We start from the raw sequence: 14294 nt of genomic DNA on the forward strand, positions 1-14294 counted from the left end.
TCCTCGCAGTCAAAGAGAATTTCTTACATCTTCTCTTTCAGATGGGGAGCACAACAGTGATAGTCCTCGGACACATAATTCTAATGGGTAAAATATTCTGTTCATTTTAAGGCTTGCTTTTACTTAGCTGAAAGTCTGCACAGGAACCAGAATTCAAAAGTTCAGGTATTCAAACAGAATCATAGAATCAACAAGGCAGGAAAAGTCCTCCAACTTCATCCATTTCAACCATTCACCTACCACCAGTATTTCTCCACTAAGCTATGTCCCTTAGTACAACACCTGAAATAAGACTTTGGGTTTATTTTCTTGCTCTCATTGCTCACAGGCGACCTAAAAAAAGTCGCAAAGAGAGTTGTAAATGCAGTTAATTAACTTGAGGCTGTTTAGCACTTTGAAAATAGAGGCAGAACCTAATCTTACTGCACTAAAAACAAATGGACATTCAGCACATGGCAGCTGTAATCTATAAGGAAGCCATTCACATTATCCAACAAACACAGAAGACAAAACTCAACCTAAATCTCTACTCTCTCTGAGCTTAAATACAAACTATCTAGATCCATTTGTTAGCCCATGCTCAGAAAGCTATGGCTACATGAAAGCCATCAGAGTCAAGCTGCCATAGAGCTCGTGGGCTCAAGACAGAGGTTGGCACTGGGGCAGAGAAGCAGGGTCATCCAAGGCTCCTTCTGCTCCTGCATCCCATGGTTAGGTGCAGGGCACTGTGCAGGAGCTCACAGCAGCTTCTCTTGCTTATTTCTAGAAAAACAGACCAGAGGAATGAGGAAATTAAAACAGGAATCAGTGAGAGGTGGGTCAAACTCTCTAGTTCTGTGCTGACGACAGTCTGGAGAAGTTTTAGCGATGTTAATTGTTTGTCTTCCTCAAAGGTCTTTCTCTATGGACAGCAATGGCAAGAGGACAGTGGACAAAGAGCTCTGAAAATTGCTCTTTGAGGGTTAAATTATCATACTTAAAAGCAACAATCAGTGTGACAAAATCCCTACAATAGACTATTATTCTTTCTTCATACAGAAATCCTGTATTTCAGAGTAGAGAGATACTTTTAAAGGGAGAAGAAATCAAATGTTTATTTGTCAATTAAAGTAGAAATCAAGAAAATGCTACTTATTACTGAAGGAACCAGAACAAAAAAATCTCAGATCCTTCAGGGGGTAAATATCAACATACAGATACAGCTCACCTGGACGAGCAGAGCAGTTAATGATCACTATTTATCCAAAGTGAAATTTAAAAAGTCACTTCAGGACATTCAAAATTCATGTCACTGCTCTCCCAGCAGGTACCCAGCATGGATTCCTGTGTCGCTTCTGCTGTCAAACAGGGGCTTTCCATCCTCCTCCATTCAACCAGCCACTGATCCTCAGTGCCTGGTGAAAGACGTGATGTGATCCAGCAGAGCTGCCGTCCTACACCAGCTGAGAACCAGCTGCTTTGTGTCTCCACATTCTATCCAGAAACGAGATTCACCGTAAAGATATAATTGGCAATTACAAGGTCACATTAAATGGTATGGAGCGAGCTATTTAAATACATCAGAGTTAAGTATGCAACGAATACAAGTACATCGGGTAAAAGGCTATAGTCATGAATAAATAATAAGATAAAAATATCACAGATCAGCTCGTTCCGTTGCATCACATTGAAACTTCAGTTTGGTTTCAGACATGTGAAAGAACAAATGAAAGGCAGAGCAAAGACAGGAGCTGTGCTTGGAGGATGATTCCTTGCTGATGCTGTGTGAGCAGACTGCAGCTCAATGGTAAGCACAAATGTGTGAGCAAAACCAGAAGAAACTCCTGCTGACATCTCCTCCTCTTGTCTGAGATGCAGGTTTCCTGAGTTGATAGAGTTAAGGTACATTGTTACCTACTTTGAGGGGAAAAATAGACAATAGACGTATGCTGAAATAAGGGAATGACTTTGTGAATGTGGACAGCAGACTGTACTCCGTCTTTTCATGCTGTCATGTTCCTTTGTTGATGTCTCTCTTCTAAGATCAGCTTGCTCCATGCCTCACCAATTGTCTTTTGTTTTCTCACAGCAGGGAAGGCTCAGTTAATCCATATGTCACCACAGAAATTCAGGCTTCTCTTTGATAGGAACCAAGCATGACAGCAATCTATTGTAAAGGTGTTTGGAACTATCATTTCTTCCAAGCTAATTTATTGACTGGGTGGCTTTCAGAAATAATACGTCTGTTTCCCAAGATAATGAGCTGTGACTTACGAAGGCCATGTGAGCACTTGGATAGCCTAATGATGGGAAATAAACTCATAATAAACTACTGCTCTCTAGAAATCACTCTCTGCTGTGTGATGTGCCACTCCAAACCTCAGACAATGTGAATATTTCCATCCGTTCCCTGGTGCAATGATTTTGTTTGATAAGCCTTAGCCTTGTAAAACAAACTCCTAATCATGAAGCCTTTGACAGATCAGGATACCAAGAATGTATCTGATCTTAGCGCTGAGGATGACAGCTTTGCTGAGCAAACTGCAGCTTTAGCACTGTGGCCCTATGGGGCAGATGCGATCCCATTAATATTTAGGTAGGGCTCCAGAATCCATAGATTAGTAAATCAGAGCTGACAAAGTGAAGCATCCATGCAGATAAAAGACCTTTAACACACTTCACCGACCAGCCTCCTCCCAGGATACTTCAATTAAATATATATACCACAGTGCCATCACGTAAACACTGCATCTTTCCTGTAGCATTCAGAGAATCATTTCAATACTTGTTAAGAATGGTTTCCGTTGTTCCTGTTGCCATTTCTAGGAATGAGGATGGACAACACACAGCTACATTTCCACAGTATAAAGAGCACACGAAAGAAATGTGACTTTCTTAAGGAGGGGAGTCACCTCTTTGAAAGGGTAGATAAGAGCAGGACATGGGGAAATGGTTTTAAGTTGTAGGAGAGAAGATTTAGGCTGGCTGTTCTTTACTATGAGAGTGGTGAGGTGCTGGAACAGCTGCCCAGGATGCCTCCCGTCCCTGGAGGTGTTCAAGGTTGGATGGGGCCCTGGGCAGCCTGGTCTTGTACTACAGATGGAGGTTGGCAGCCCTGCCTGCAGCAGGGAGTTGGAGCTAGATGATCCTTGAGGTCCCTTCCAACCCGAGACATTCTGTGATTCTATGATACCCAAACACAACAACAACAACAACAACAACAACAACAACAAAAATGCCTATGGTGTCACCTTCAGAAAACAGGACTGTGCTCAGTGTCTGCTGAGGCTGCAGGAAAGGCCACCACAGCCCAGTCCAGCCCATCTTTAACTGTAGGATGCTGAAGAAATTGCTGTGATGCACAGAGCTTTTCTGGCACATTTGCAACATTCAAAGAAAATGGGTATTCAAAAAACCCATCATAAAGTTTTTGTGCCTTTAGGTGTAAAGCCAGCAGGGCTTTTTACGATTGCTGCCACCCGTGCTCATTCTGGAGTAATCAGCTATAAAGCAGTTGAGCACCAGAAAGCTCTGGGCCGCTCTGTGTTTATGGTTCTTTTAAGGCTAGCACTTTAAAGGCTGACCCTGAATCATCCTGACCTTTACGGAGGTGCTGAAATGTCTGTGCTTTACATCATCAAGGAAAGAAATTGCTGCCTTCAAATGTTCTTGACCTTGTTCAGCACATTCCTCATGCCTTCTCTGATTTGCTTTTAGTTGCCAATGAAGCACCATCAATGAGTTTAGAGATGAGAAATAAATTGCAGAAGTTACATTCCAGGAGCATTTACAATTTCTTCTAACAATTAAGAGTTCCCTTCCAGCACTGTGAACTCCAGATTGCTGTGGATGCTCTGTCTTTTGCTTATATTTCTATGAATTATTATGTGATTTCTACAAACACACTTCAGCATATTGTACTTACATCAACACTTACCAATGCTTAACAAAACTTTTGACAAACATGGTCTGTTCTGAGAACATACAGAGAAAATAATATTGAGCTACAGAGTCATCAGTATTTTCTAAGCCCTATTTTCTCTTTAGCACAACAGATGTCCATTGAAAAGAAAAATATGTTTTAGATGCAGTCACAATTAGGGGGATTTTTCCTCCACAAACAGGAGCCCTTAAAAGCTGTTCATGAGAAGAGTGGGTGAGCAAAGCTCTTACTTCAAGCTGCCCTGCTGGGTCTCTGTGTATTCAGAATTCCACTTTCTACCCCAGTTGGAGCAATTCTGATCAGTGTGGGATGGCTCGGTAGTAAAATTTCTGTTCAGCATAAATGAACTGATGCAATTTTATTTGTGAAGTAAAACCTGGATTTTGAAGGGTGAAATTCTGAGAAATGAATAATCTCAATGAGCTACAGCAGCCCTCTTACAATAGGTTTAAAACCAATTTGCCATAAATACTTGTGTGCAAGCCTTACAGGCAGTCCAAGTCTTCTAAAGTGATACCTCATAGGTCACATCCAACTAGTGCAGGTCAGACAATTACCTGTTGCTTTCAATTAAGCTTTGCGAAAACACCTCTGCGTCATAGTGTGCCATGAAGGAAAATAATGAGGCAACATAAACCAAAGTGCTTCACTTGCAGAGCAGAGTTGGGGCTGTGTGAATGCACTGAAAACAGGCAACTCAGTCACACGTAAGGATAGCAGGGCAGTGAAAATAGGATAAAGAGCTGAGGGCAGGATGGAAGGCTTGCCAAGACACAGCCCAGCTTCCACCAGCTGTGAACTCACACTCCATGACTTGCTACCCCTGCAACTCCAAGGTAATAATCAGTGTTAGCATTGCACTTGGCACTGCTTTAGTGTGATCATCCTGGTGATCTTGAAACACTTCACAACCTTCTGGCAAATACTGCCTTAAAGTTCTGGAAAAGTTTCCCAAATCTTATAGACAGGGAAAAAAAATATTAATAAAAATCATGGAAATCAAACATTGTTTCCATTATATTAACATCCAGGAATACCCACACAGCTGTGTGAAAAATACACAGTGAGAGAAAAAATCTTTACAGCATAAATAAATAACGCATGTGAAGATGAGAAAGATCATCTCAAATTTAGAGAGAAGCAAAAGGCATTTATGCAATGTGTCTAAAGAAATCAGAAGCAGAAATGAAATGCTCAGAGCAGAACACAGACACACAGAGCACAGACAGGATGCTTGGAGCAGACAGCTTGAGGCTCATCGTGCTGTCCTTGCCAGGTGTAGTACAATAGAATGTTCTCACTTTTTTTCTAGGGGCATGTAACCAGTACATGAAAGTGCATTAGCTGTTGGGAAACTGAGATGAATGTTAACGTACTGTTATAATTCCCTGTCTAAAGGCATAGTAAACATCTTTGGACTGTGGGATGAACTCTCTGATGAAACTGGGGAAGGATATTTTTTTCTGTTTGCTATTTGTCATCCATTTACTGGCTCTGAAATAACAATTTACGACTCATTTTTTCTTCTCTTAAACAGAACCTACTCCCAGGTCACGTGGAAGAAGAGTGAATTTACTACTTTGGGGAACATTAAAAGCTGTTGGTTTGGGTAGCTAACATCTTCAGTCACACTGCCCATGTTAAATGACAGAATCTACCCAGTGTAGATAGTGGGATCACAACAGAAAAAAAGCCTTGCTTTACTTACGTGTATACCAAACACACACTCTGAGGACGGGATGCCTTGGTGACCAATTAATCCACCTCTAAATGTACAAGTCAGTTTATGTCAATAGAAATCAGATGTGCTTTTTATGCCAGAATTTTGACTGAAGCTGTTAGAAATGTACAGTTTGTGACAGAATGAAAGCATTAATATTACAGCACCTTGCAGTAAACAGAACCCATTCAGCTCTATAGCAAGCCTGAGACACACAAGAGAACACAGGAGCCAGGGATGGGTGGGTAAGGGCACTGGCTTCCAACAAGGTGCCCTGATACAATGGAAGGGTAGGATAGGCAGAAAGAACCTCTCACAAAGATCCACACATCCAGAAGACTCCTTCAGGTCCCAGCACCTTCACATATACCCATGGAAGACGTATTTCCTTAGAGAACCTTGATTTCAGGAACTTTGTGAGTCAGGACTTTATTTCCATCTCTGTAAGTCACCTTATGTAGCAGCAAAGGAAAACCTTTCATCACATTAAGTCTGAAACAAAAACAGACCGCTTCAGATCTCGAAAAGAGAGACAAAGATAAAGCCAAGGCACACCTCGCTCTCTTCAACCACTCGAATCAGAACCATGGCAATGCCCATCACAGTCGGGATATAGGCAGAAGGTTTTACATGCATCAGTGACTTGGTGCCATCTGGTGGACACAGACTGGAAGCCTACAGCACCATCTGCACTGAGGTTACCGAGAAGCACTTTCTGGATGAAGTTCTGTGACAGGAGGACATCCACACTGCTTCCATTTCTCAACCTCCCTTTCCTCCTTCTTCCTCCTTACCCCCTCTCCCCCCCCCACCTCCCCCCCCCCCCGATCTGATATGCTGTTGTTGTTGAGGATAAACTGAACATAAAGTGCAAAAGTTCATAGTTAAAGAGCTAAGTCTGCCTAACAAGAAGGACGGGAGAAAGGAGAAATCTCATACCAGCTTCAGCCCCGAGGCCTGGATGCAGGGCCACTCTGAAAACGTTTATGTCAGTCAGAGAGAAGCACTTTCCATAGTCATGAAGAGCAGCTTCTTCTGTAGCCAGCAGGTTACTCTGCCTTTGCTAAGAAATTCACACATCAGTGCCATCCATACACTGCAATGAATAAACACAACGTGAAAATTAACATTTAATCCCATCCAAGCAGTGTTAAAGCAACCAATCCATCATGACTACAAAGCAACCTAATAGCAGGCACGACCACGCTGTGCTAATTGGGGCCAGAACATTTCAGCACTTTACTCACAAGAAATATTTCTGTCACTATATATTCTCATTATAAGGTGCTAAAATTGGCGGACAAATATACTGATCCTTTTTAATGTATTACCTGACTGTGCTACAGTGAGGGCTCCTTGTCTCAATGAAAAGTGAACCGATTTCTCAAAAGCACTGGTGCCACTGATTTACATAGAGGTTTCCATTCACTGCCACTGACATGCTGATAGGATGGAGAGCTTCAATGCATGTTCTGGATCTCTGTTACAAACAGAGGGTTGACCTGAGAAGGCATTTAATAGCTCAAACATCACGTCTGAACAAATTATTTGCCTAAAAATTGCATTTCAGAGCACCATCCAGACTCTCTGAGTTAGCAGTGGAACCACAGTATCACAGATACCCAAACCAAACCATTCTGTGATTCTGTGACTCCATGATTCCCACTCAGAAAACATGGAAAATCACTTTCCATGAAGAGAAAATCCTGTTTTGTTTCAGACCAGTCTGAGTGTCTATATTCATAGACAAATGTTTGCATATTTGGCTGTAAGTGATGGATAAAGAAGATGGACCATTCTTACTAATCCCAGCGTCTTCAGGAAATCATATAAAACTTCTTGAACAAGTTTCAGTATTTGTTCTGGAACACACGAGCAGAGCCCTCACAGACAGAGCATGCTGACCCGAGGGAAAAAAGGCAGCCTAGGAAAGTTCAGACAGCCCATTCTGAAACATGTTTCCAAATATCAATGTGAGAAATGCAGCAAAAATTCCATGTTTCAGGGTGAACAACTCCAGAACGGGCAAGAATCTTGCAATGCAATCTCATCTATGCTTACTATACCCTACCTCTCCAACTCCATTTATTGGCCCCAAAGCACACACATCCCTCTTCCCTCAAAATACCCTACAAAAGTGAAAAATAAGTGCCTGACTTCAAAAGCTCCACAGCTCTGTAACAGTAGACCAAGAGTATTTTAATTAGAAAAAGATTCAGACAGCATGCTACAGGTCCAGCTCTGCACTTCAAACTGCTCCAAAATGCAGCTTGGCTGTTGTATTTCAGCTGGGGCCTCTTACGTTTATTGTGGAAATAAAGATGAGGAAAAAAAAAATCCCCACTGTAGCATTGGTGTAAGTCCAGATTGACAATAAAATTACTGGAGTTTCTCAGGATTGACTCTAAGAGGAAGTTTTATCGCTGCATATTGACACCAGTCATACACCAGGTTATAAGGCAAGGAAAACAAAGGGATCACATATTAAATTGTGAAGTCAGAAGAAAGTAAAAGTGAAATCTTAAGTATATGATATTCAATAATCTGATGGTGAACTTAACAGAACTGGTATGTCAACTGACAAAACTGTCTGCAGGCATTCCAGTCTTTGTCTCATATACATAATATTCATCACATAATGCTCTTCTCTTCTGAGAAAAGGAATAAACTCTCTTCATTGTTGGTATTCAATAGCTAAAATATTCAGTGATGTATTTTGATTTTCAGTCATTTGGGTTCTTTAACCCCTTGGAGCAAAAGAGCTCTATTCCAGATGTACTTTAATCTTCCTACAGCTTCTGCCAAATTTCTGCTTTCTGTTTTCCATTCACTTAGTGCCCTCATCACATGCAGTGTGTCTGTGTCACTTCCTCCCTATATGTTTAGGCTTTTTCTTCAGTCATGCAGTATGTAAGAACAGCCAAAACAAGAATCCAGGCTCTTTATGGTTGCTATGTTTAAGTATGGGAACTTCTGTGGGGCTCGGTTTGAAAAGGAGATTTCTTTGGAAGTTAGTAGTTACAACACTGCAATCAACTTGCATGTACAGCTACTCTCATCAATTCTCATGCCCCCCCTTGCAGGTGAGCACAAGCAAGACTCCAAAAAGCACCAAATATCTAAAGAGAAACAATGGGGAATTGGGTTTCCAAGCATACCTGACACTGCAGGGATTTGGGGTATGTGCTGAAACAAATGGACTGCCAACAGCCATCTGTCCCAGCAGGCACCTGATATCTCTTTTCTCTGCCCTGTATCAGCCTTGCTTGTGGTAAACACAGCTTTGATTCATATGGGTGCAAAGCAAACTGCCTGCAATTCAAACCCTCCTCACAAGGGTTCAATAGGTGGGGAGGAAGAAGGATTTTTCCATGTTGTCAGATGCTCCCTGATGCAACATTTCAGCTTTTCTCTCTCTGCTCTCCCCCCTCTACCCAGACACCTCTTGGCATGAAACCTTCATATTCATCCTCTGTGGAATGCTGATATCACCAGTGAGTAGATTTTACTCTAAAGGCTTGTTATTTACAATGCAGTACTTCCAAAGAAAGGTTCTTATTAGCAGCCACAGTGCTGCTTTATTCACAGTGTAAACGTGCAGTGTAAATGCTTGTAAAACGTTACGAGCTCCATTGCCTCCAAGCACTTACAGTGCAGAAGATGATGAATAAATCACACATGCACACTGCATCACATCTCCCCTGCCACTTCCAGCAGCACCAGGGCTGAGTGTCACACTGCAGGCAAAGAGCTCTGCAGCGGCTGTGCAGGGATTTCATTGACTCCCTTTTGTCACCCCTATGGCTCACCAGCTATTTCTTCTCCTCACTCCCTCCCTGACTTATTGGTTCTTATTGATGCTGCTGTGCTCTCTGTGCTCTCACACCCCTATCAGTGATTTCTTAATTTCAAGGCCTGACCTGTATGTGGCTTTTTGGGGGTGTGAATCATAGAACAGACTGGGTTGAAAAGGATGTCAAAGATCATATACTTTCAACCCCCCTGCTATGTGCAGGGTCCAGACCAGGCTGCCCAGAACCACATCCAGCCTGGCCTTGGATGCATCCAGGGATGCTGCAGCCCGGTTGGTGCTGGCCCTCCTGGAGCACCCACTAGGTGGCATCGACTCTCTGACTTTCCCCTCTCCACCCACTATGCATTTCCCTCCCTTTGCTCCAGGTTTTCTCGCCCCTTTTAATTTATTTATATATCTTGCAGCATTTCCAAACACTGAGCTCATCGGGATTAACCACTGCAAAACCAAAGAGTTCCTGAGATCTTTTCTTTCCTGAGCTTACAGAGCTGCATGGACCTAAGCCAGAAGGCAAACTACACTTCTTCACAGACAAAAACATCCATTTCTGATGTCATTTCTACACTAATTCAAGAGTCTTCCTGGTGTAACCGTTGATTACTTCTGTCAGGAGCATCTTCATATAAAAGGTTCTTGGAGGCTCCCGGTTTTGTCAGCCTTGCTTACATGTGTATGCAAAGCAAACCCAACCTCTGTGGGAATTACTATTTCCCTGCAGGTCGGTAGGCAGGGAGAACTGCAGGGATGGCTGCAAGGAAAAGCTTTCTATTTTCAGGCTTGGAAAGGCCAAGATAATATCACTAATGGAGATGGAACTCCTCTGAACATGGAAATGAAGGTGAACATGGATGTTCAAGTGCTGACTACATTTCAGTTTCACTTGAAGTTCTTTATCTGCATGTCTTCAGATTTTATAGCTAGATTCCCGAGTGCTTGTTTTCTCTCCTTGAATTAACTGTAGAATATAAACAGTTCTCTCCTAACTCTACATTCTAGTGCCATTTCAGATCCTTAAGAAAAAGCAAAGTTGTCACAGATACCAGTGTCAATGATAAGTGCGCTAGTTCATCATTCACTGTCCTTATCTTGCAGTGCCAAAGATTTCTCTTTCCTGCAAGGTCAGACTGTTTCCCAGATGTCGGATATCAGACTCTGACTTTTATTCAGGCGCTGGAAAACAAAAAGATGGTGAAAAAAACAGACTCATCTGACAAGACTGGAAAAAAAAACAGGGGATGGAAAACTTCAGAATTCACTGAACTGTTTACTCCTCCATCTGCCATGGCTCCTAGTCTGGCCAGCACAATGGGAAATGCACCAGGAAAACGTCATCACAGGGGATTACTCTGTGTACCAGAAAAGCACCAGTGTCTGTAGTCACTGTTCCCAAGGTCAGTATTTTCCTCTAACTCATAAAACACAGCATCCATCTGCTATCTATTGAAACAGTAGAATGGGGAAACCCATTCCTCTCTCAGAACCATTCAGATAGGAAGCAGGATTCCCCACGCTACCGAACAGTACCACACAGGAATACCCTTGGGCTGCTGTGCTAAAATGCTTCTTATATCTGCATGGTGCTCCCTAAAGAAATTCTTCCTGCCTACCCGCAGCTCATTGGAGGCACAGTGCATCTTTTGTGTGCAGCTGCTCTCACTGCACAGCACATCCACCTGCCTGAGTCAGACACAGCATTATCACTGTTTGCATTTCACTTAGTGGTTCAGATTGATTTGCAGTGTAAACACAACAGAACTGAAACACACAAAGATCCCTGCCTCGCAGCACTTCTGTGCTATGCAAATAACATGCTGTCAGAGAGTGCCTAATAACTTAAATATCATCCCTTCAACCATACAAACATTCTTATTTCCAGCACCGCTCAAATATTACTATTTTCCTCGTGGAAAATGCCAGCCCTCGGGAATGCAGGGGTTTCCAACTGCAAGTTTCTTATAAGGTGGATCATCTGACCATTGCCTAAAGACAATTAGTGATTTAACAAATGGTTTAAAACTGGAGTCCTAATACATCTCTTAAGCTATTATTATTGAACAGTCTTTATGGCAGCAGTCACCATTTCTTTGCATATTAAGAAGCATAGTACTGTCTGTATTAAAACACAACCTCCCCCCTCCCCCCCTCCTTGTCCTCAGATCAGTTCATCAACCAACAGAATCCATCTGGTTATTGAGGTGGACGCTCAGACACAGGCAGATACACACAGCTCGGTTTTCATAACTTCCCCTCACATCACAAACTGTGACCTCACACAAGGGTAAACTCAATTTTACCACAAGCAACCACTACTTGAAGTCCAACCTCCTTGTTTCTTCAGTTCCTGGCAACTAATAAGTGACATGGAGTGTTAAAACAATCTCTGAAGCATTAGAGTACTTCAGTCATAGGACAGAAATGTCACTCTTGCCTAAACATCTGCAGTTGGAATGTGCTTTGTAGCTGGAGAAGCAATGACATATGCCCTGCCAATACATTCCTTAAGTTTTGGCAACTAAATGATTGGGCTGTGAGATGTATAGGACAATCTTCACTGTACATTTGCATAACTTTAGTTCTCCAGTTCATCAAAAATAATAAAGATCTGCAGTCTGATCTGTTTAACTGCTGTGTTCACTGAGTCATTCAGGAAAAACTCATTGTTCTCTTATGGCCAACCTTCTTGAGCTTCCCATGTCTTGTGGTTGATAGTGAGAACCTATGTTCCAAACAAACTGGATGTCCCTCCTCCACATAGATCCTCCATTATCCAATCGAGACTGAGCACATTGTCCCTCCTTCTCTTAGGGAACTCATGGGGTTATTCTTTATATATTCCTCCTCTAATGTCTCAAAACTTGCAGGAACTTAATTTTGCTCAACATTTTTCTGTCCCGGTTAAAATCTATCTGAAATTGGCCAATGAGTTGGACAACTTCTTGGCCCTACACAGGAGAGATGGACAGATGGTTTGATTGCACAAGCCTCATTTTCTTAGGAAACCAGGTTAAAATGAGAGAAAGAACAGCCTATATAAATGTTTCACCGTGGATTCCTTGCTGCACACTCAGAGCAGGTTTCTTATGGTACAACATGGCTCAGGACGCAGCCAGACCCCATCTTTCCTTGACTGTAACTCACTCAGTAATTAGTCAAAGTAACATTCCTCTCCTAGCAACTAATGCAATTTTAATATATTACAGTCTCTTTTAAGTCCAAACCTTTCTATTCTGGGACTTCCAATTCGGATTTGCCTAATAGCTTCACATAATAGTCCCAGGCACCCAATAAATTCTTCATTTTAATTAATTGGTTTGCTCATGAAGAATCACAATTTACATGAGCTAAAGATGAGATGTATTGCAGCCATTACAGAATGTAGGTAATATTTGATTAGAAAAAAGCAGAGAGACACTCATTCCTTTTTTTTTTTCCTTTCCATGGTACTTGTTAATGATATTGCCAATTTCTACCAGCAGATAAATTAGATTTACCACATAATCAATTAAATGTATTTGGAATACGTTTTAAATAACAATGTTAATTGAGTGTCCTCTTGAATTTATGATGTCTATTCAATGGGTATAAAGCATAATGATAACCAGAAGTGACTACTGCATGCAGATGCAGTTGCTGGACAGCCAATTAATTGTTCCTCAGCACAAAGCCATCAAAACTAAAGGTGTAGGCTGATTCTATAGGAGGTACTGTGAGCAACAGCTGAACACCCAAGAAGTTGAGAAATTCAATGAACATATCCCATCCCAATGACTTGGCAAAACAGCAGCGTGCAGGATGAGACTGAAGGACCCTGGGAGAGGAAGGGGAACTGCATTCTGGGTGATACCATGAAGCCCACTGAGGCTAATTTGGGGAAGTAATTGATATTTAGTGTAAATGGGTCAGTTTCGAACCAAAGTTTCAACATATAACTTGAAGGCTTTCAAGAAGCTTCCTAAAGGCAGGGGAAAAGAAAATGATTATTATTATTTTTGTAGGTATCACTATTTCAAAGCATTTACAATGACCACCCAATTGCCCAACTCACAAGTTTCAATGCTTCAATGCTCCACCTTGTTATTAGGAAAGTGAGGTACTCTATTACATTAAAAGGCAACAAATAAGAACGTGAAATACATTCCGACTGCTATTAATTATTGGTCCATGCAGGATATTTGAATAACAAATTTTAAACCGCTTTCATGTTGCTTTCTTTTAAGGCCAGAATTATCCCTGTGTGAAAAACACGAATCAATGAGTTGAATATGCTTAGAAACACAACTTTGGAGCACGTCTTTGATTTCCTTAATATTACTACCAGCGTAGCCTGAGGTGAGCAGGGTGTTTCTTTTTAATGTGTAATAAACACAACAGCGGAGAGAACTCTAGTATTGCCAGCTCTGTAATCACGCTGGTTAAGGATAGATGCCATGAGGCCTGTCTCACCTTTTTTACTCATGAAGTGGCACTGGGGAACGTTGCACCACACAACACAACACAACACAACACAACACACAACACACAACATAACACAACATAACACACAACACAACACACAACACAACACACAACGTAACACAATGTAACACAATGTAACACAACACACCATAACACACCATAACACACCATAACACACCATAACACACCATAACACAACACAACACAACACGCAACACAACACACAACGTAACACAACGTAACACAACGTAACAACGTAACGCAACGTAACAACATAACGCAATGTAACACAACGTAACAACATAACACAACAACACAATGTAACACAACAACACAACACAACATAACACAATGTAACACAACAACACAACAACACAACACAC

This window comes from Coturnix japonica, chromosome 9, assembly GCF_001577835.2.
Source record: "Coturnix japonica isolate 7356 chromosome 9, Coturnix japonica 2.1, whole genome shotgun sequence".
NCBI classification, from domain to species: Eukaryota; Metazoa; Chordata; class Aves; order Galliformes; family Phasianidae; genus Coturnix; species Coturnix japonica.